Below are 21906 nucleotides of genomic sequence, written 5' to 3'. Positions count from 1 at the left end.
CAACAATTGGACATCTTAGGAAGTCAATCATTGCAATTCTCAAAGAGAAAGTTCATGGCTTGTAGAAAGATGATGATGATGATGATGATGATGATGATGATGCTACTAATCATGATGAGCCTAGGAAAACAAGATGTGCTAAACATAGAGCTGAAAACTTGGAAAAGAAAAATCTACATTTAGGTGAAAGTAATTCTCTTATTGATAGTAGAAAAGAGGATGCATTGTCTAGTTCAAAAGATACATGGACAAAAGCTAGTGATATTAATGGTGCACCACAAGATAAAGATGAAGAAGAGTGAATGCCTTACAACAATGAAATTTATTGATTTTTTTCTTACCTCTTCTTGTTGAAATATCTATCATTTTTTAAATTAGTATAAATTTAGTAAATGTTTTAAAACCTTGCCAACATGTGTATATAGTCTTAATGAATAGTAAATTTTACATTATGGATAAAATTTTTGTACTTCTTTTATGGTCCACTTTAGGTTTTTCTTTCAAAATCTAGGTACCTTGCAAGATGAAAAATATAATACTATTAAATTATTGAAGTTATTTTTATATTATTTTTTAAAAATATTAACTCAAAAAAGTGTACTTTTAAATAATAATATGACAAAATGATAGTTTTTTAGGGAATCTTTGAAAATATTCTAAATGTTTCTCCTAATATGAAATATTATCCAAAATATTTATAAGTGTGCTATATAGAAAAATATTAAAAAGATGTTGAATAATATATCTATTATCATGGATTTTTTGAATTATTTTAAAAATTTTACTACTAACAATTCATTTATATAACTCTATTAACTTATCAAAAGTTCATATTATTGTATGTAAGAATACTAATGATTCATTTATCTAACTCCATTGACTTGTCAAAAGTTCATGTTATTTCATATAGAAAAATTTGTATGATATCTTACAATACTTTTTAACTTTTTTTAAAAAAAGATTGTGAATGCTATTGAGTAAATGAGATCTATAATGACAAGGTTTATTTTGATAGAAATTCTTTGTGAAATATAAGATATATTACATTTGAAGGAAGATATGCAAGGATAAGGCATCGATAATATAGTGATGCTTTCAATACTAAAATTAATCTGCATTAGAATTAGAGTCCTAAGAGAAAGAAATAGAGTTAAGTTCTTTTCAATTCTTCCTACAAATTGGAAAGAGATATTAAAGGATTGTAAGGATAGAATAACAAAGGTAACTTCATTCCATGATATTAAGCCACTATTCAAGTATTGAAATTTGATCGTGCTATTAAGAATCACAATTAAGAATATGATTAGAATGTAGAAATCACACGGTGCAACACAAAAAATCTGAGTAAGGAGTAGAAAACACAGGACAAATATGAGAAGAATAGAGACTGCTTTAATTTCAAACAAAAACTGATACAAAGGTGGCTCTGTCCACCCATGCACTTCTACTATGAAACTTAAATGGTGATCCTACGCAATGAGCTTAAGGGTTGCTAAAAGAACTTTGACTAGGTGAAAGATAGTTTTATAATGTCTTTGGAGGAGTCTTCCTTTTATAGCTTGGAAAGGTAGTCTAATCTACTTGTCCAACCATATTATGAACCTTTTCTAGTTGATTAGGGAATATTCTTTGGAATATTTTCTTTGCCATCAAGGAAGGTAGTCTATTGGCCTATTTGACCATATTATAAACCTTCCCTAGTCCCTTCCATGACCCTCAGACCCCAAAATAGGGGTCCCTAATAACTCCCACACCTTGCAGCATGATGCATTATGCCTCGAGTTGCTACTAGCATAACTACTCTATCTAATCCAAAGGCTAAATCCACAAAGGTCGCCTTTCTGCCTCGGGGGGGGGGGGGGGGGGGGGGTCACTCATGAATATATGTATATATAATGTGAGTTCAAATAAGGGGTTTTTAAAACACCAATTTTATACATTTTTTACATACAGAAGGGTGTAATATAAGGGGGTTACTTACAGATTGAATAGAAAAGGGTTGTGTTTTATTCATGAAAAATTCACAGATTAGGATATTTATAAATAGGCCATGAACTCATGTTATATAGAGAATATATATATAGTGAACCCCCCGAGCTTTTTGCCATGCAGTCACATAGACCTCATTTGACATAGAAGTTAGGATCCCACACATGGATTCTCCTCATAATGGGGTCCTTATAACTTAGAGCACCATAGATCATTGGTGGCACCTTAAGAGGGTGGGCCATTGAGTATATCTAACACACTCCCCAATGTCCATGAACTACATCCTTGATCATACACCAACTATTATCTCAAGATGAACTGGAAGTAGATCCTTTATAAGATCTTTTGTGAATATATTTTCTCCATTCTCCTCTATGCTCTACAATCTCATCCTTGATCAAGTTTTGCACATAGTGATTGTGGATCTCGATATATTTGGTGCATACATAAAAAATTGAATTTTTGGCTAAGGAAATGCAACTCTGATTTTCACATCTTAGCATTGTTAGATCATCATGTACTCCCATATGCTATAGGATCTTGCTTAACCATATTGCTTCATATGTAGAATAACAAGTTGCCTTGTACTCTACTTTTGTATAGAAGACAATGCTATAGTTGGTTGCTTCTTATTGATCCAAGAGAAAACTCCTAAACCTAAGGAGAAACAATGTCTCGAAACTTATCCTTGGAATCACATTCACCTGCCCAATATGAGACACAATTCCTCATAAAATCACTTCTAGAACTGTATATCGTATAATAGTCAAGAGTTCCCCTTCAAGTATTTGAGCACCCACATCTTAGCTTTCTAATGACCTTGTCATGGTTGTTTGAGAACCTACTCAAAACACCAACAATAAAATTGATATCTAGCCTAGTGTTACATAAGTAGATGAGGCTATCAATCAACCTCATGTGCCTCATAATGTTTGTTGATGTTGGTGTATACTCAATAGATAACTTTCCATTGACCTTCGTATGTGTGGCTATCTCCTTACACCTAGATGTGCCAAATGTTTTTAATAGCTCCCATGCATACTTCTTTTGATAGATGAAGATTTTGTCACAGACTTCAATTCCCAAAAAATAATAATAGTGCAACAAGCCCAAGTCTATTATTTCAAACTTTGACCTCAAAGCATTTCGAGTCTAATGGATCATATATCTTCATAGTCACTTGTAATAAGAAGGTCTTCCATATATAGGACAATCACTATAGAGTTTTCACCATCCTATAAACATAAAAGTTAGCATATGAGGCATATCTTTTGAAATTCAAGCCTAAAAGGAATTTATCTATTTACTGGTACCATGCCCTAGGGGCTTGTTTGAGTGCATGCAATGCCTTCTTTAGCTTACAAACTTTGTTCTTAGAATGGGGATTCTCAAACCCTAATGGTTGAGCCATATAAAAATACTCCTTGAGGTGACCATTCAACAACACGTACTTAACATCCATTTGGTAAATTGGTAACTTCTTATGAGCAGCCATTCCAAGTACCTTGTGAAGAGTGGTCATTCTAGAAGTCGTAGAAAATGATTCTTGAAAATCAAATCCTTTAACCAATGAAAATCCATATGAAACTAATCTAGCTTTTTCCTTGAGGTGACCATTCAAGAACACGTACTTAACATCCATTTGGTAATTTGGTAACTTCTTATGAGCAGCCATTCCAAGTACTATGTGAAGAGTGGTCATTCTAGAAGTCATAGAAAATGATTCTTGAAAATCAAATCCTTTAACCTATGAAAATCCATATGAAACTAATCTAGCTTTGTACTTTTCTAAGCTTTCATAAGCCTTGTACTTGACCTTCAAGACTCACTTAGTACCAATAATCTTTATCTTTTCTGGCCAATCCATTAGCTTCCAAATATTATTATTCATTATGTTATCATACTCAGTTTGTATAGCTACTCTCCATGCTAGATCAACAAGTGCTTCTTCCAAGTCTGTTGGCTCTTATACTTCTCTCATAACCTCAACCATCAAGTCCATATTGACTATGTGATCACAAATATTTCTTTACTCCTCTATTCTCAAAGACCTCATTGATCCATCTTCCTTTTTCTCAATAGTAGTAGACATAGGATTACTCTGACATGGAGTTGCTTTACCTATTGTAGCAATGGCTTTTGTAGTTTTCTAATTAGAGGTTTATAAACTTTTTCATCATCATTCGAAGATGATGCTTTCTCCTCCTTGAGAGTAAGGATAGCTCTTAGGATAGATTCATAGTGGACCACTCCTTCATTGGATGATAAAGTAAAAGAACTTAAATTTTCCTCCTCCACTATATATGGCTACTACTTCTTGAACACCACATCACAGCCTTTGATCATAGCTCACTATGATCTTCTTTGCCTCTTGGTCATACAATTTGTAAGCCTTTTACTCATCATTATAACCCAACAACATATATTTTAAGCTTTTTTTATTGAACTTGTTTCTCTTATCCCTTAGGACATATGCATAACATTCACATCTAAAAGTTCTAAAATGTGAGACAAATGGTTTCTTACTAGAATAGTCCTCACGAGGAGTTTTTCCCTTAAGAGCCGTTGTGTAACTGCAATTGAGAATATAGAATACACTATTAATACCTTCTATCTAAAACTTGTTAGGAAATCCCTTGCCCTTAAGTATACAACTTTCCATTTCCACAATGGTGAAATTTTGGCATTGAACAATGCCATTCTACTGAGGCATATGAGGCATCGTCAATTGGTGTTTAATTCTTTTCTCCTGCAAAAGTCTTCAAACTCATTCAAGTTTATCACACCACCACCATGTGTTCTAAACTTCTTTAAACTTTGCCATGTTTCATTCTTAATAAGTTGTAGCCATTCTTTTAACTTACCAAAATCTTGAGCCTTATCATGAAGGATGTACACCAACATCTTCCTACTATAGTCTTTGATGATCAACATAAAATAAGAAGATTCTATCAAGACTTATGTAGGCATTTTATTGCATAAGTTAGCATGTACCAACTCTAGAAGTTCTCTATTTTTTTCTTTCTTGAAAAAATTCATTTCTCTATTGGTTGCCCATCATACAAGCTTTACATGGTTCCTTCATTTCAGTTATTGTAGATAGGTGAGCAACCATACCTTGCTTATGCATCTTCTTTAATACTGGGAAACCAATGTGACCAAATATTTAATGGCAAAGTTTACTTATGCACACACTAATGCTTGCTCTAAGAGCACTTAACTTATACAAGTTGTTCCTTCTTTTTACTTTTCTGACAACTTTTCCAACAGTGTCGATAATTTTTACACCTATCTTGACGAGCCTCATCTCATGGCCAAGATCAATTATAGAAGCAACTAGTAGCATGTTTCTCTTAATCTATGGAACATAGAAGACATTTGAAAGATTTTTTAGTTCACCATTTGCAACAACAAAGGAAATAGTACATGTGCCCTTAGTAGGGCATTTTGCATCATTCCAAAATGTCATAATGATGTATTCTTGTAGAGGCTTCCTTAAAAATCATAGGCATTTCTTGTTGGTGGATTCAACACTACCCAATACCCATTATTAGTGGCACATATTTCTTGTACTAAGGAACCAAATTTACCTTTCATATTGGAAGAGAATGTAGCATCTCCATTACTGCTACCTTCTCAAGCTTTAAGTTGTAACTCCTCCACTAATCATGAATAAAATTCCTCAAACATCAAAGTTCCAATCTCACGTAAGTATTTAGGGTAGTTACCAATCCATAAAAATTTGGTGGATAAATGAAGATTTGTTAAAACATACATCATCATAAAAAATGAAGTTAGCACTGTCCTAGCCTATCACTTTGTCTCATCATAGCATGGAGGTTTCAACATTGGTTGGGATGATTTCACTCTTAGCATAAGTCTACCTTTAGATGGGATCCACTTCCAATAGTAGAGGTGTCAAATGTGAGGATTCATAGCCTCCAAATACTCTAATTTAAGGTGCATTCTACTTGAAAAATGGATTTTTGAAAAGCATGGAATGGCTAAAAGGTACCAATATGCATTGGCAACATGTAGATGTCATATGAAAGATATAAACTACGCATTTGTTAATGAGTTAGAGGAGGTCTCCAAGTTGGATAGCGATTAAGAAGAAATGCACCATAGCTGCAACTACTTCTAATTGTATTATTAGCAAAATCCAAAATTCAAAAGGCCAAATGCTTAAAGTTAAGTTGTAAAAAGAGGTATATGAGATGCAATAATCACTACATACTAGCAGAAGTGACCTTCATACAAAAAAGCACATAATTCATAAAAGAATTATAGAGCTGATGTAGCAAAGTAATGGGTTTCTACAAAATAGAATGTACATGGTGAAGTCTTTGCATATTAATTGGTAAAGGGCAATTCATCCTTCTTCAATTAAGCATTATATAGCCCCTAGTAGCTTGCTCCTTCATATTTCTGGATAATATGAATCAAATATAGATTATTGTGTTGTATATGCTTTTTTATAGGATTTAAAATACTAATTTGGCAATGTTCATTTCAAGTGTTTTGGTACAATTTCTTAAACTTTGTATCCTACTACTCTTTTAGTAGATGCACTTTAGTTTCTAGATGTGATCACTCATGCAGTCATGCTAGCCACTCTTTTAGTACTTGTTAGTTTTAAATTAGACCTTGATTCACAACCACTATCTTAAGACTCATTAGTACTAGTATTTTATGTGATCGGAGTAATGGATATTAGTTCTATAGATAAATTTCATCTCTGTTTTTTTCACTATCATTGCATTGTCCATATTAAGTATCATCGTGTATGGTACCATGATACTATGCATCCCTACATTAGTAGTTACCAATATTAGTATTATCTTGTTGGTATGTCAAGAAAACAATGCATTAATTCTATTACAAAGTAAGTACTTTTCCTAAATAAACTTGTTAGACCTATGATGTCATTATGCTAGCTATGATTAGTATTTTGTTAGCTCAAATTTTTCTAGATTCTATTAATAGATCTAGTTTAGTAATAATGCATTGTTGTGTTTATAATGCTTGTAGTTGGAGACACAATAATTATTGATCTTTCTCAATACATAATGCTTGGAATCATTTGCACCCTGTAACATGAGAGAGAAGAAACTATCAATGTACATGGATTTGCACAAGCATCATTTGTGAAGCTTAAGGAGCTAAGAGTTACCCTCACATAGGTCAAACATGACAATAAGGACTAAGAGAGAAAGGAAGTGAAAAAAGCCATGATTTGGATAGCGAAAATGAGATAAAATATTCCTATGATGAAGAGGAGTGCAAGAACAAAGCGATGAGTAGGCAAATAGAGCTTTTAGGTTCTAAGCATAGTAATAAAAGCTATATAGCTGAGGTGCCAAGTGGATCTCCTCCTCCATAAGGGAGGATATTGTGAAGGTGGCACTTCAAATTCTCATGATAACTTATGTAATAGCTTTCAATCTAGCATGATTCTTTACATATACTCTACTTGTGATTTATGTCAAGCTATTAATAAGATTGTCCATGGTGGTGTTTTCCATGTGCAAAAGATCACCCTTTTGAAAAAATAACATTCAAGGAAAGTTGTATAACCAAAAAATGATTATTACAAAGGGCATATTTCATTTGGTTTAGTACTAAATTATTTTCCTATGTCGGAATTCGGTTTGATCTAATCTAATGAACTTGGTCGTGATCTAGATGATGATATACTTCTGTGACCTAGATGATAATATAGAGGCTAAAGTGGTTATCAAAATGGAGCAGAGCAGGACTCCGCTATCCATGAAGAGGCCCAAGAACATGAGGAGGCCATTGTCCATGAGTAGGAGTCTGTTATTGCATATGTCAACAACACTACCCTCTTGTAGCATGAGGAGGCTAGTTCCTAGGGGGAATAAGAGGAGGGTTGTGCTAAAGAGCATGAGAATACCAATGCCACCAGGAGCATGAGAAGGCCACTACCCAATCCACTCATCACAATCTAAAACTATATATCTTGTTCCATGCTAGGTTTCACAAGAGGAAAACATGTTGTCTTCATACCCTAGTGCCTCTAAGCCTGTAAAACTACACAAAAACACATCTTGGAGCTATAAATGAGCATATAATGCTATATCACCCTTTGCCTATGAATGTGTTATAGTCTTTGCAATGCATCTTTTCTGTCAAATACTAAGCATATTTCTTTTGTTAGGTATTGTTTTCTCTCTATAGAGGAGAGTTTTGTATCCACGTGAAATAGTTTTTGCAATATTTTTTCTTATTTTTTAATGTTAATGGACACATTTCCAAAAAGATGGTACAGGTAATTGGAAGCATATTGTGTCACTAAAACCCAGATTAATGTAGTTGCTCACATAATTGGGACCTTGCTTCTATGATATGGGGATCTAGAGTAGTAGGAGCCCCAAGAAATTAATGTTGATGATTATTAGAAAATAAACAAGTGGTTGCAATTGGTCTAGACTTCTAATTCAATTCAAGTTGTCACTAAACAATTTTGTGCAGCAACTAGGTGTATACCACTTAGAGCTAATTGGCCAGATTTTATTCCTAAAGTAGTTTTCTATACTTGTGAACAAGGGTATTTACATGGACCCTTGGCTTCATACAATTCTTTTAGTTGATAGATAATCTAAAACATTTTTGAATCCAATCAAGACAACTCGTCATGTCACCTGTATAATGGTCATTTGATTAGCAATGAGTTACTACACATGTTATTGATGTACCTATAGAAACTTTATATATTTAAGGGTACTATCTTAATATTCTTCTATAAATATGCTTATAACCAATTTATTATTGAGAATATTGCATTGAAAAATGATACAAATCATGTTGGTGAGCTATTGAATTCATCTTGATTTTGCTAATGTGAAAAGAATCTAGTATGCCTTCGAATTCATCAAAGTTGATCTAGCACAAAGAGAGTAGCTAGCAATTAGAAAAAGAATTTGAATACAACCACATTTGATCTGGATTATTCTATCAAAGAAAAGATCTCCTTCTCTACATGGACAAATTGGTGACTATCAAGTAGATTATATGGTTGAATATAGTATATAATGTAAACTGGTTTCATAGAATAGCTTGTATATAACAATTATACACTATACTATGATCAAAACACTAATTTTTGGGTCCCCTTGAGCAAATGAACTTCTTTGTAAAATTTCTTCTAAGTAAAAATTAGCCACATTCATATGGGCTCCTTAGTAAAAAAACATATTCTTTAGCTCATTTTATTATCCTTTGTCTTTCATCTAAAGACTAATAGCCTTTGGTTTGATATCTTTGTAAATCTTCTTTTATGATTCAAGTTAATACTAACATAGTGTTTTAGTACTATTCAACTTGGTACTTTTTTATATTATTTAACTCACTATTATTTTAGTACTATTGAAGTTAGTACCATTTAGTTATTTTTCAAGTTGTTCTTCAATTTGGCTCTATATTACTAGTAGATGGACTTTTCAAGGTACCCACTACCTTTATTCTCTTGCTTAGTTTCTTGAGTAACCTTGTTGGCCACCCTTGTTTTAAATTTTGGGTCCCCTTGAGCACATGAACTTCTCTTTAAAATTTATTCTAAGTAAGACTTAATTGCATTTGTATGAGCCAAGTTTAGGATTTGATGGCAATACACCCTCTAACAAGCCTTAAACATGTCACTTGAAGGGCATATAAAAGTCAAAAGTGCCCGATTATAGCAAGGATCACATTTAATCATCCTAAAAGAAAACACTTTAGAGGATTACGGATGGATAACCAAAGAATAATAATACCCATCCTAAAAAGGAAATGATAATAGGATGATTCAAGATAAGAGGTAAGTACAAGCTTAGAGGTTAATCCATATAATCACACCTACAATTATTAGAGAACACAATCTTGATTTATGCCAAAATTTTCCCATATGTCTTCTTTAATTCATCTACATTAGACACAAAAGCTAACATGTACTTTCACATTGGTGGCAAGAATGGATCTTATTAGTATAATCTAGCCTTTTCAGTAATTCTACAAACTTGACAAAGGACAATCTTATCATTTTCATATATCACTTATGGAATTGATTTGAACTCCCGGGGGGTCCACTAGGGTTTACCGTATGGTACCACATGAGTGTAAGGGAGGGGGGTTATTTAAGGGAAGGAATGTACATTTTATAAGGTAAGGTCCCATAAATAGGGGTAGATAAGGAGTATTTTCAAATATTTCTTACACACAAGTGACGTCTCCTTATTACTACTAGTGAATCCCCCATGATTGAACTAGATTCATGTTTGTTTTTGGATATCCTATGACAAGAGATTGACTCACTAGGCTTTTCAAAAATTTCAAACTAAAAATCTAGTATTTAAACAATCTTTCTTACATTTTGAGTTTCCTAAATTTTTTGCAATTTAGTCTACATTAAAACTTTGTTTTTAATGAATATTGGAAGACGAAAAAGAGGTAGTCACATCGACATTACACTTCTTGTCATTCTACCAACCTTATTTTCTTACCACACTGTAGAGATCCCTCTCTGAAGCTCTGAAGACAACAATAACTACGTATCTATATGAAATTGGTTCAAAAAATATAGCAACAATATATCAAATAAATACAACTTGATTTTGAAATGGTAAAATCTTTAGCTAACTTTAAGGGTTTTCACTCTCTCTTTCCCTCTCTTTTGAGTAAGAGTGAAAGAAAAGAAAAGAGAGACATGGAGAGAGAGAGAGAGAGGGAGGGAACCTCTCTCCCTTCCCTCCCACTACAAGATACATGCCTCATACCGACGTTGAAAGTGACAAAAATGTTTAGAAAAAAATTCCCCCCATCATCGCTAAATGTGTCGGTATTAGTGTCTCCATGAAACTGTCGCAATTTGTGTCGGTTTTGCGACGCAAATTGTGATGGTTTGCTATGTGTATTGCAACGCCAATAGTGACACGTGCAGTAAATTTGTGACGCTTGCATATAGCATTATGTATTGTATTTATATTCTAAAAATGGATTACATGTTAAGTATACAATGGTTATCAAGATGAGTGCAAAATGTACTTGAACCCACAAGATTAATACATAGAATAAATTCAAGATCACTGATGAAAACTCATGGAATTATGGCAAGATACAAAGGATGATAATAACATAGTACTTAGAAGATGCCTATGTAAATCACAGAACCAAAAAGGAAGAGGATGTGCGCTCCACAAATCCAAGTACAAGCTATAGATCCTCATCATCTAAAATCTCATCTCCAACACAAAGGAGCATCGAACAGAGTTTACAAAATGAATAACTAGGCATCAATCCACCATACATAATGCATTTTAATAAAAATAGTAACTATGAATAAGAAAGATGAGTGACTTACTGGGCCACCGTGTGCATACAGTGTATAGATCAATGGAGTGAGACTGTGTCTCTCTACATATCGAGTCTCTAGATCGGTGGGATCGCGGTTTGCAATGGAGTGCTGAAAAGAAAATAGAATACAACTGTTAGAAACACGATTATCAATACTAGTGATATTTCAAATGAGAAAGTGAGAAAAACAAAAGAAAAACTTATAAAGTCTTCTAGATAAGTCATGTGGCAACCACTCCCAAGATGATGGACCACCCCTACCTCCTGCAATGCCCTCGCTACCTCCTGTTACTGTTGCCAACGTCTTGGAGAATCTGTAGCCTCCTTCTTGAGTCTCTGCTAGTCATCTACGTCTAGCCACTCTAGCTTTGAGGCTCCACTCTTGAGTACCTTGCATACGTCCGATCATACATGTGACATGTATGCACGCATGCACTCCATCATCCAACCTATGGAAAACCTCTTTGGCATGTTGGGTACTAAAAACTCCTCATGCAAGGATACTACTATGTAGTCCTTGCTTTCCTCAGGTATGTTCTTCCAATGGTCCAAGACGTTATGCCGAAATACTTGTTGGCACAAATCTCTCATACAAGGCATCACCCTCCTCCCCTCATCATTCATGATCACGGCTCATGTCCTGTTATCTACAAGGCATCCATACCCCTCTAGGGTATGTCTAAGATGTGTCCTCTCCCACCTACGACTGCACTCCTGGGCACAACCAAGAGATCCCTATATATCTTGTGTACCCATGGGGGTGATATCTCTCGAAGTAACACCCATAGGGGTCCAGCTGCGGATGACTAAGCAAAAGCTAGATTCACTGGAGTAGATGTCTCCACAGGTGTGGCAAATCCTATAGGTGACGCAACTCCAGCAAAACGACAAGACGAAGACACTGCATTGGTACCTCCACAACAACCACTTGAGCCAACCTCTCTTGAACCTACACAAGAGCGAGAAGTAGCACTTGTAACTCGAGCCGACCATGGGCTCATAGTATCCACATCTCTGCAATATCTCCTAGAACCACTCCCTCCGTCTGGGCCCATTCTGGAGCGTCGATCTCGTCTACTGGAAACCGAAGTATCAGAGCGTGCCGAAGTAGATCTAATGAAATGGCTTGATGGTGTCCAAGACAGCTCATGACATATATGTGAATATCTCCTACAACTCCTTGTCGCTCATCTCTCGGCTCATCCTACTCTCCAAATATCTTCAAAGGTAACCCGTACAGATAGAAAGTGATGTTAGCATAATCAAGATAAAGATTCAAGAAAATCACGATAATATATATATATATATAAATAAAATGATGTTACTTAAAATGCATATTCTAGAGTACCCTTATAAGTGATTCATCAGTGAACTGAGTAAGCAGATGCTATAAGTATGATGTAGCCTATGGTCCCATGCCAATCTCCTAGCTGAACTCTGCACACACTAGAAATTGATAGACATGTCACCACAAAAGGATGAGTCCACCTCATTCTCAAGGAATTCTTGACCTCTTGTCTTTTTGTCATTGTTACTCCATTCTGCCTCCTCTACATGCTCCAAGACATCTTTGACCTCCACCCCTTCCAATATCCACCCCTCCATCTGTATACAGTCCTCATCTACACTGGGAACATTGATTTCATCATACACCCTCCTATTCCGTGGAGTTGAAGATACAACACACCACCATCGAGGTTGTCAGGGGTTTGGATAGAAAATTACATGTTCAAAGTCACATATAAAAGAGATTCAATATTTGTGACATATCTTTGTCATAATTTTTTTTAAAAAAAAGTTCATGCACCTGTTCACAATGGACTGGCAAGACAAACGTGTTACACAAATCCGTTCATCATTTCTTGGAATCTATTTCAAGAAATCTAGGTGGACCTCATCAAATGGTTGCCTCGGCTCCTTCCAATACCACTTTGAACCACTACACATCAAATATGATCATGGAGAAGCTATGGCAATCCACTGAGATAACACTTTGCATGTTCCCAAAATATTCCATCTCATCTATAATGATATTTGGATCCATGGCTTGCCGTCGGCTCTCTTGCTAGAACTTTTCCATGACACCACAATCCGTTGGTGGAACGCATTTTGTCAATGCACTCAATGCAAAAATGTCCCCTACGCGACCACGCCGCACTGTATATTTTGTATTGTATATTGAAATGGTTAGATCGGTTGTTATATATAAAATCGATATACGATAGCTTATAAACCGTTGTTACGCGAGCGGTGATCGAGAGTAAGCCTCACTCACAACCCGATAACGAGACGGTAAGGAGTTCCGGTTGGGGTAATTGACTTTGTCGAATGCACAACACAACTTGAAAATTTTAAATATTTGATAATATACCACAAGCCACATATAAAAACAAAACAAAACACAATGCCTCTTATAACTCAAAAATTAAAAACCCGTATAGGGGTAGAGCATCACACAACCACACAATAAAAATACCAAAAATTCGATAACAAACAAAGTGAGATATATTTTCGTACCTTAACAACCTTGAGCCGATGCTTGGCGCTTCCATATTCAAAAGCTCCAAATTTCAAATTGGTATGACAAGAGCCCACTCTAGCATGCGACCCTCCACTCTCCTCTCTTACATAATACAATTGTAAGAAAGGGGGAAGGCCCTTAACTCTCCATCCTCATCTCCTTATATAGTTTTCTATCCACACTCAAACATATTAGGCTTTTGGCTTTTGCTTTTCTACTGCTTTTCACTATTTTGGTTTTTTCTACTCTATGCCTGTTTGCAACTTGTTTAGATCATAACTTTGTCATTTGAACTCCGAATACAGTCATTCGGGTACTCAAAACGATCGAAACACATCAGGTCGACAAGCCCACGCGGGTAGAATTACGAAAATCCATCAAAACTGAGCAAAAATATTGATTTTTGTAAATCACATTTTTCTCCATCTTTTAACTTCGACGACTTATTCTCTTCCTTGGTCTATTGTTCTTGTGATTGCATACACTTTCAGCACACATGTCCTCTTTTTCTTCAAGAAATACTCGTTGACGATGTAAAACATGCGATCTTTTTCTTTAATCCTTAAGTCTTCAAAATAAATATTCTCTGGATATGAACTTGTTTTTTTATGCAGTGTGCACTAATAGGAATATGCTATGAAAGAGAACTCCGTGCCCAATCATTCATGATTTGAAAAAATATGCAATGTTGGATCTATGATATGCAATCAATCAATCCATGTTCACACAAAAATAATGTATGCATTTGAAGAATTGTGCCTAGCCTATCTAGATGTAATTGTGCGTCATGCAAAATGCAAACAGAATTCCTTATTAATTTAAAATTCCTTATCCTCACCTCTCAACTCTCATAAAAAAGATATGATATACTCCGCTCCACCCATCCAAAATCTCACAATCACTCTGGAAAATGGTAGTCCTCAAGATGTTGACAAAATATGAACAACCCTTCTCACAATTGACGGCGTCCTTCACGACCCTCGAACTTACCCAACCACCTTACACTCTCAACCAGAGGTTCCTAACTTTGTGATGAACATCCCAAATAGTGCATGCAAGAAACATGCGTGCTCAATGACATGTGCTCAATGACATTTCTCTCAAACATCTCCTTTACATGTAGACAAAACTCATCCATGAAATTCTCATCAAAATCCTTGAGACAATCCTCACCATCTAAGGAAAATACATCATCCTCTAAATTCTTCAAATCCCAACCATAATCCAACATCTTCAAACCCCTCAAATCGCAACCATACTAAAAAATGTTCATATCCCACCCATCCTCCCTATGAAAAACTATGTTACTTCTAGAGTCTCTAAATAAAGTTTTGACCCTTTCTTTGTTACTAATCTCAAATTCATCCACTTATTCATCTACAACTTCTCCTAAAGATACTATGTAAGGATCTCCCAACTCAATCTCCAAATCAAACACAACATCAAAAGGAGTCAACTCTGAACTCATAACACCACAAAAACCAACAACATCCACAAATGGGGTCACTCTAGGACACCTCGCCACGTCACTCAACTCATAAACAATACAAGACTCCATCGATTCTTTCACACACAAAGAGTGGTAAACACCTTCCATAGTATCCTTACAAGAAACCTCACAAGAAACTGAAGAAACTTTCGCTTCTACATCATCACGAATAACATCTTCACTATACAATAATTTTGGGTCTAAAATCTCAACCAAAGGCTCCTTAACTACCAAATCCCCTACTACCTCCTCACAAATACCTTTCAACTCTATTTTCTTGATTTTAAACCGCTCTTCTCTCAAATTCTCAATTCTTTTTAAAGCCTTACTCAAATTCTCTCTCACATCCTCATCAATGTCACTCTCAATATCCTCAAAAACCCAATCAGAATCATCACAAATAACATCAAAACCTTTAGAAGAACTCAAAGAAACTAAAAGACTATCAAATGAAGTTTTCTCTTCGTCATTGTTGCCTAAATCAACCTAACAATTATCTACACAACTATCAAGGAGCAATAGATTATGTCTACTCAAAACCACACCATCAACACCATAAACAAAAGCCTCTCTAGGGCTACTCAAAACATCACCAAATAACTCATAAGACTCAACAGAGTCAACAACACCGATACTAGAATCACAACAAGAGTCACAACCCAAAACCTCAATACTCTCTTGATCATCAAACTCATAACCAAACTCAACAAACTCATCAGGCAACAAATTCGAACCCTTAACTTCATCTTGAAAACTTACCGTTTCTAAGCCCTCTCCCTCATGGTCTTCTAACAAAATAAAAAATCCTCTATTCTCTCTTCATCTTTCAAGCAATCAGATCCATCTATACTATCACCAAGGCAAACAAGCTCACTCTCTAAATTTTCTTTACTCTCTTCAACACTGCCATGACTATAAAAACTTTCATCACACCTTCTCTCATCAGAAATAGCAAAACTTTCTTGACTCTTATCCTCTCCCAAGGAACATGAGAACTCTTGGTCCTTAAAACAATCTGGTCTCTCATTTTCTTCTTTACAACTCAAATCCATCTCTAGCTCATCTCTATAGTCCTCAAGCTCCAAAGTATCATCAGTCGATCCCTCCTCTTTAGTTAAATCTCTAATCATTAGACTAGAAGTATCCGTGGTCAATGGGTATGAATTCACACTCCTAGATTCTTCACTCCAATCAGTCAAACAAGTATTTTTCTCCTCAACCACCCTAGGGAGTTTCTCCTCACATACTTCAATTGATTTCTCACAAGTCAACTCATCTCTCCTAAATAGAGAATATAGTATACCTCTCTCAAGATAGGCATAACTAACTCTCTGCTCCTCAAAAACATTTCTCTCAACTTGCCTTGAACTCAACCTTTCCCTTGGTTCATCAAATCCTAACTCTTTTTTTCTTTTGGTCTTCCTCTCTTGATATTGAGCTATCTTCACTGCTTCCTCAAAAGTCTTAGGGTTTTTTACCTCTAATTTCACTCTCCAATCTTCTAATTTCAACCCATTTACAAAATACATTATCTTTAACATAACTAGGGCTATCTCACCTTCTAACAATGTTAAACTCCATCGATTCCACAATCTTTCAAACTCCCTAGCAAAATCCTCAACACATTGATCATCTTTTTGAACACAAGTTTCTATTTTTTCCCAAATCTCACTTTGACTTTCTTTTTTTTTAAACCTAGATAGAAATGCATTTTTAATAGTCTCATAGTCCAAATTTTGTCTCTTAAATTTAAAGTTTATCTCAAATTCAAGCAACCAATTTCGTGCTTCTCCCTGCAATTGATACCTAAGAATTTCGAGTTTATCCTCAGGATTGGCCACTCTCCCTATCAAACAACACAGCTCTATTTTTCCTAAAAATCTTTCGGGATCTTCATTATGATTACCATGGAACTTAGGAAAATCATTAGCCATTTTCAACAATCACAAGAAATCAAAACAAACTCACATTCAAAATAATAACAATATCAATTTCAGCACTCCTCAGTGGGGGCACAAAAAAAGAGATGCTACGCAAGCGGTGTGATCGAGAGCAAGCCTCTCTCACAACCCGATAACGAGATGTTAAGGAGTGCCGGTTGGGGTAATTGACTTTGTCGAATGCACAATACAACTTGAAAATTTTAAATATTTGATAATACACCACAAGCCACATATAAAAACAAATCAAAACACAATGCCTCTTATAACTCAAAAATCAAAAACCCGTATGCGGGTAGAGTATCACACAACCACACAATAAAAATACCAAAAATTTGATAACAAACAAAGTGAGATATATTTTCGTACCTTAACAACCTTGAGCCGATGCTCGGCGCTTCGACATCCAAAAGCTCCAACTTTCAAATTGGCATGACAAAAGCTCACTCTAGCATGCGACCCTCCACTCTCCTCTCTCACATAATACAATTGTAAGCAAGGGGAAAGGCCCTTAACTCTCCATTCTCATCTCCTTATATAGTTTTCTATCCACACTCACGTACATTAGGCTTTTTGCTTTCAGCTTTTGGCTTTTTTTTTTCTACTGCTTTTCACTGTATTCGTTTTTTCTGCTCTATGCCTATTTGCAACTTGTTTGGATCATAATTTCGTCATTTGAACTCCGAATACAGTCATTCGGGTACTCAAAACGATCGAAATGCAGCCAACGTGGGCAGAATTACCAAAATCCATCAAAACAGAGCAAAAATATTGATTTTCGTAAATTACATCATTTTTCTCCATCTTTTAACTTGGACGACTTATTCCCTTCCTTGGCCTATTGTTCTTGTGATTGCATACACTTTTAGCACACATGCCCTCTTTTTCTTCAAGAAATACTCGTTGACGATGTAAAATATATGATCTTTTTCTTTGATCCTTAAGTCTTCAAAATAAATATTCTCTGGATATGAACCTTTTTTTTAATGCAATGTGCCCTAACAGGAATATGCTATGAAAGAGAACTCTGTGCCCAATCATTCATGATTTGGAAAAATATGCAATGTTGGATCCATGATATGCAATCAATCAATCCATGCTCACATAAAAATAATGTATGCATTTGAAGAATTGTACCTAGCCTATCTAGATGTGATTGTGCGTCATGCAAAATGCAAATAGAATTCCTTATTAATTTAAAATTCCTTATCCTCACCTCGCAACTCTCATAAAAAAGATATGATATACTCCGCTCTACCCATCCAAAATCTCACAATCACTCTGGAAAATGGTGGTCCTCAAGATGTTGACCAAATATGAACAACCCTTCTCACAATTGATGGCGTCCTTCACGACCTTTGAACTCACCCAACCACCTTACACTCTCAACCAGAGGTTCCTAACTTTGTGATGAACATCCCAAATGGTGCGTGTAAGAAACGTGCATGCTCAGACATGTGCTCTCTCATATGCACGTGCATCTAAGATTTACGGTATATAGTTGCAGCAGACCTCATGCCGTGCTAGTGCTCAATGATGGTGCAAAGCGTGCATAATCCCAATCCATGGTATGGAAGTATTTGAGAGGAACAGGAGACGACCCCTGAGTGTGCAGTGTATCAACAAGTGCAACGTGAAATGCTCGTGAACCCATACTCCCTGTGATGTGCAAAAGTCTCGACAAGAAAACATACCTAGTTCCTCAATGTTCGGTAGCTATTGAAAAACACAAGCTTCATCCTGTTCAAAAAAAATACCAAGCTCGACCAAGGCTATCAAGTTTCACACTCAACAATTCAAACAAAATGATAGAAACAAATTCTAGGCTAAACAAACACAAGAAATCCAACTACGAAATAACAAGACAAACTGTCACGCAAATAAGTAAGCTAGCAAAAATCAAACCTAACTACAGTTTGACTAGGGGATTTCAGTTTTCACAAAAACGCTTGACACCGTGTGGTCACCTTTGTACTACATCCCCTCTAGGATTTCCACTCCTTAGTAGGGAGCTCTACCCCTTTGTGAGAGGCTACAATCAAAGCTCCATGTAACCATCGCATAGACATAAACTATGGCATCTCCTCCATGCCCTCAGGATATCAAATTGTTTGATGGCGGGTATTGTGTCAAAATTTTGATCGCACTTTTCTTTTTTATCTTTCCTGGCTTGCTCGTACCTAGCGAGACACGTCTCCATGGATGCATGGTGAAACATACAAAAACAATTCACTTTCTCCTCCATTGCAGCATCTGTCCTTTTTTCTACCCCATTTTCAACCACCACTTCTCCGGTCTGTCTATCGTCATTCTTCAGTGACCATAGCATAGTGTTATTTGAATCCACCGTTGGTAGCCACTATGAAATATGCACTAATGCCTCCGACAGCAGCCAACCTTTAGCCATGCTACCTTCTGGCTGAGCTCATTGTCGCACAAAGCCTTTCAAGGTTTTCATGAAGTGCTCCAAGAAGAACACCCATCATGTATGGATAGGTCCTGAAATCTCCACTTCATCTACAAGATGCACCAAGAGCAGGGTTTGTATCGTGAGCATGCTCGTGGGCAGGTACTTCTCAAAGAGATAGACCGTCTCCACTACTCCCAGCCTTGCCGATTCAATAGGGGATGTCTTGATCTCCTTCTGTGAGATCTATTGCATTAAATTTCATAACTTGTAAATCGCCCTGCGTATTTCTAGAGTGAGGCATCCTACGATTGCGATCGGTAATACAAACTACCACAAATGAAGAAGCATTATGAACATCAACTAGACTCCAAATAGTAAAATACGTAGGCCACTTACAATTAAGGCCAACAAATCTGACATATCTAATACCAATCATGGGATTTTAGTCCTGATAGTTGGTCATCTTTAGAAAAAGTGGATCTAAGGGAATACATCATACTCGTCAAAGTGCGAATAGACCTGATAATTTGCTTTATAATGTACTTTTCTTTAGTGGAAAAAACCCTAGGAGTGTGAGGTAGTTGCAAGCCACCATCAGCACTCGACTTGACCAAAGCACCTCCATCTTGCCTACCTCCTTCAAATCCATTCGTGCCCTTGCAGTGTCTCTCTTTCCTATGATGTGGTCCCATAGTAAGATACCCACATTGTTGAAAATATGCATGGGATCCAATAAGTGGTTGATCTGTAAAGTGGGTCCAATACCACAACTCATAGAAAATCGAGAACCATCGCATTACATTTAGATGTAACTCCATGTGGATCATTTTCAACTCGTATTAGCTTTGGGTGTTCATTCGTGTTGGAGGTCATCCAAGAAAACCTTCCCTTAGTTCATGACCCTCTGATAAGAAAGGGGCATGCCCTTGATATACCATCTTCTTCATGCTTTGTGACCTTCAAGAGTCTTAGTCCACACAATGGACATGCATGATAACTTGAGGTAACCGGACCTGTCCCAACACCCCTATCTAGTGAATACAAAATTAAACAAGCTATGATAGATATTACAAACGAGAATGAAAGCCTACTTACCTGAGAAATCGCCAAATCCCAGAAAGTTATGCATGGTTCACATGAGAATGGCTCATATATTGGCGGACCATCAACCATCGCGTCTGCTCATATCTTCCACAGTGACCCCTCCTCCCACAAAATTGTAAGCTCATCGACTAATGGACAGAGATAGACATTCATATTCTTGACTTTGTAGCAGCCATGAATGAGCAAGCTAAGAATCAGTTTTCCTTTCTTCGTAGAAATCCATGGCGGGATGTTGTAGTTAACAAGGACTACAGGCCACACACTGAGAGAAGTTGAGTGAAGACCGAATGGATTCATGCCATCCATAGCAAGGCCGAGCCAAAGATTCCTTAGCTTTCATGCAAAGCCTAGAAAGGTAGAGTGAATGTGGCTCCATGCACGTGAATTCGATGATATTTGTTGGACTCCATCGGTGGATCTATTCTGCACATGCCACGTTGTCAAGCTCGCCATGCCCGACGTACAAAACATGTGACGTATACGAGGGATAAATGGAAAGTGTCTAAGAACTTTCTAAGGGATAGTTTGCCCTTACAAGTCTTATCGATACCTATGAGCACCACACTTTGGACATGTCTCCATAATCCCGTACTCTCCTTGAAATAGCATGCAATCATTGACACATACATGGATGCTATTGTAGTCCGTGCTAAGCTTTCATAAAGCATATTACGCATCATCACGAGACTCGGGCATGGTATTTTCAAGTGGTAATATATGATAATTCAGTAACTTGAAAAGAAATCATAAAACACCTTTAAAAAACACAATTGTTTTTTATGATGGTGCTAAAAAGAAATCCACGAAGCGTACGTAGCATGTACATGACAACGCCGTCACACTCACATCGCTCCACCCATATTTTTATTGCATACTTAGGAGTGCCACCAACGTCTTCAGGTGAGATACTCGGCACCTATCATATAATGGTATGGATGCTTTCTCTCTTAGCAGATCAGATGTCTTGGCATCCATGGGCATCAATGTATCGATCATTGCCTCCATCTGAGGCTCCAAGTTTGAAGAAAGGTCCGAAAGGTTACCTGTCTCCTTTGGTATTGTTGGTATAGACTGAGTCATGCCTTCCAAGTGGTGGATTGGC

This window comes from Lygodium microphyllum, chromosome 25, assembly GCF_053477565.2.
Source record: "Lygodium microphyllum isolate KBCC chromosome 25, Lygodium_microphyllum_v1.1.10, whole genome shotgun sequence".
NCBI lineage: Eukaryota > Viridiplantae > Streptophyta > Polypodiopsida > Schizaeales > Lygodiaceae > Lygodium > Lygodium microphyllum.
This window is presented reverse-complemented; position numbering follows the sequence as displayed.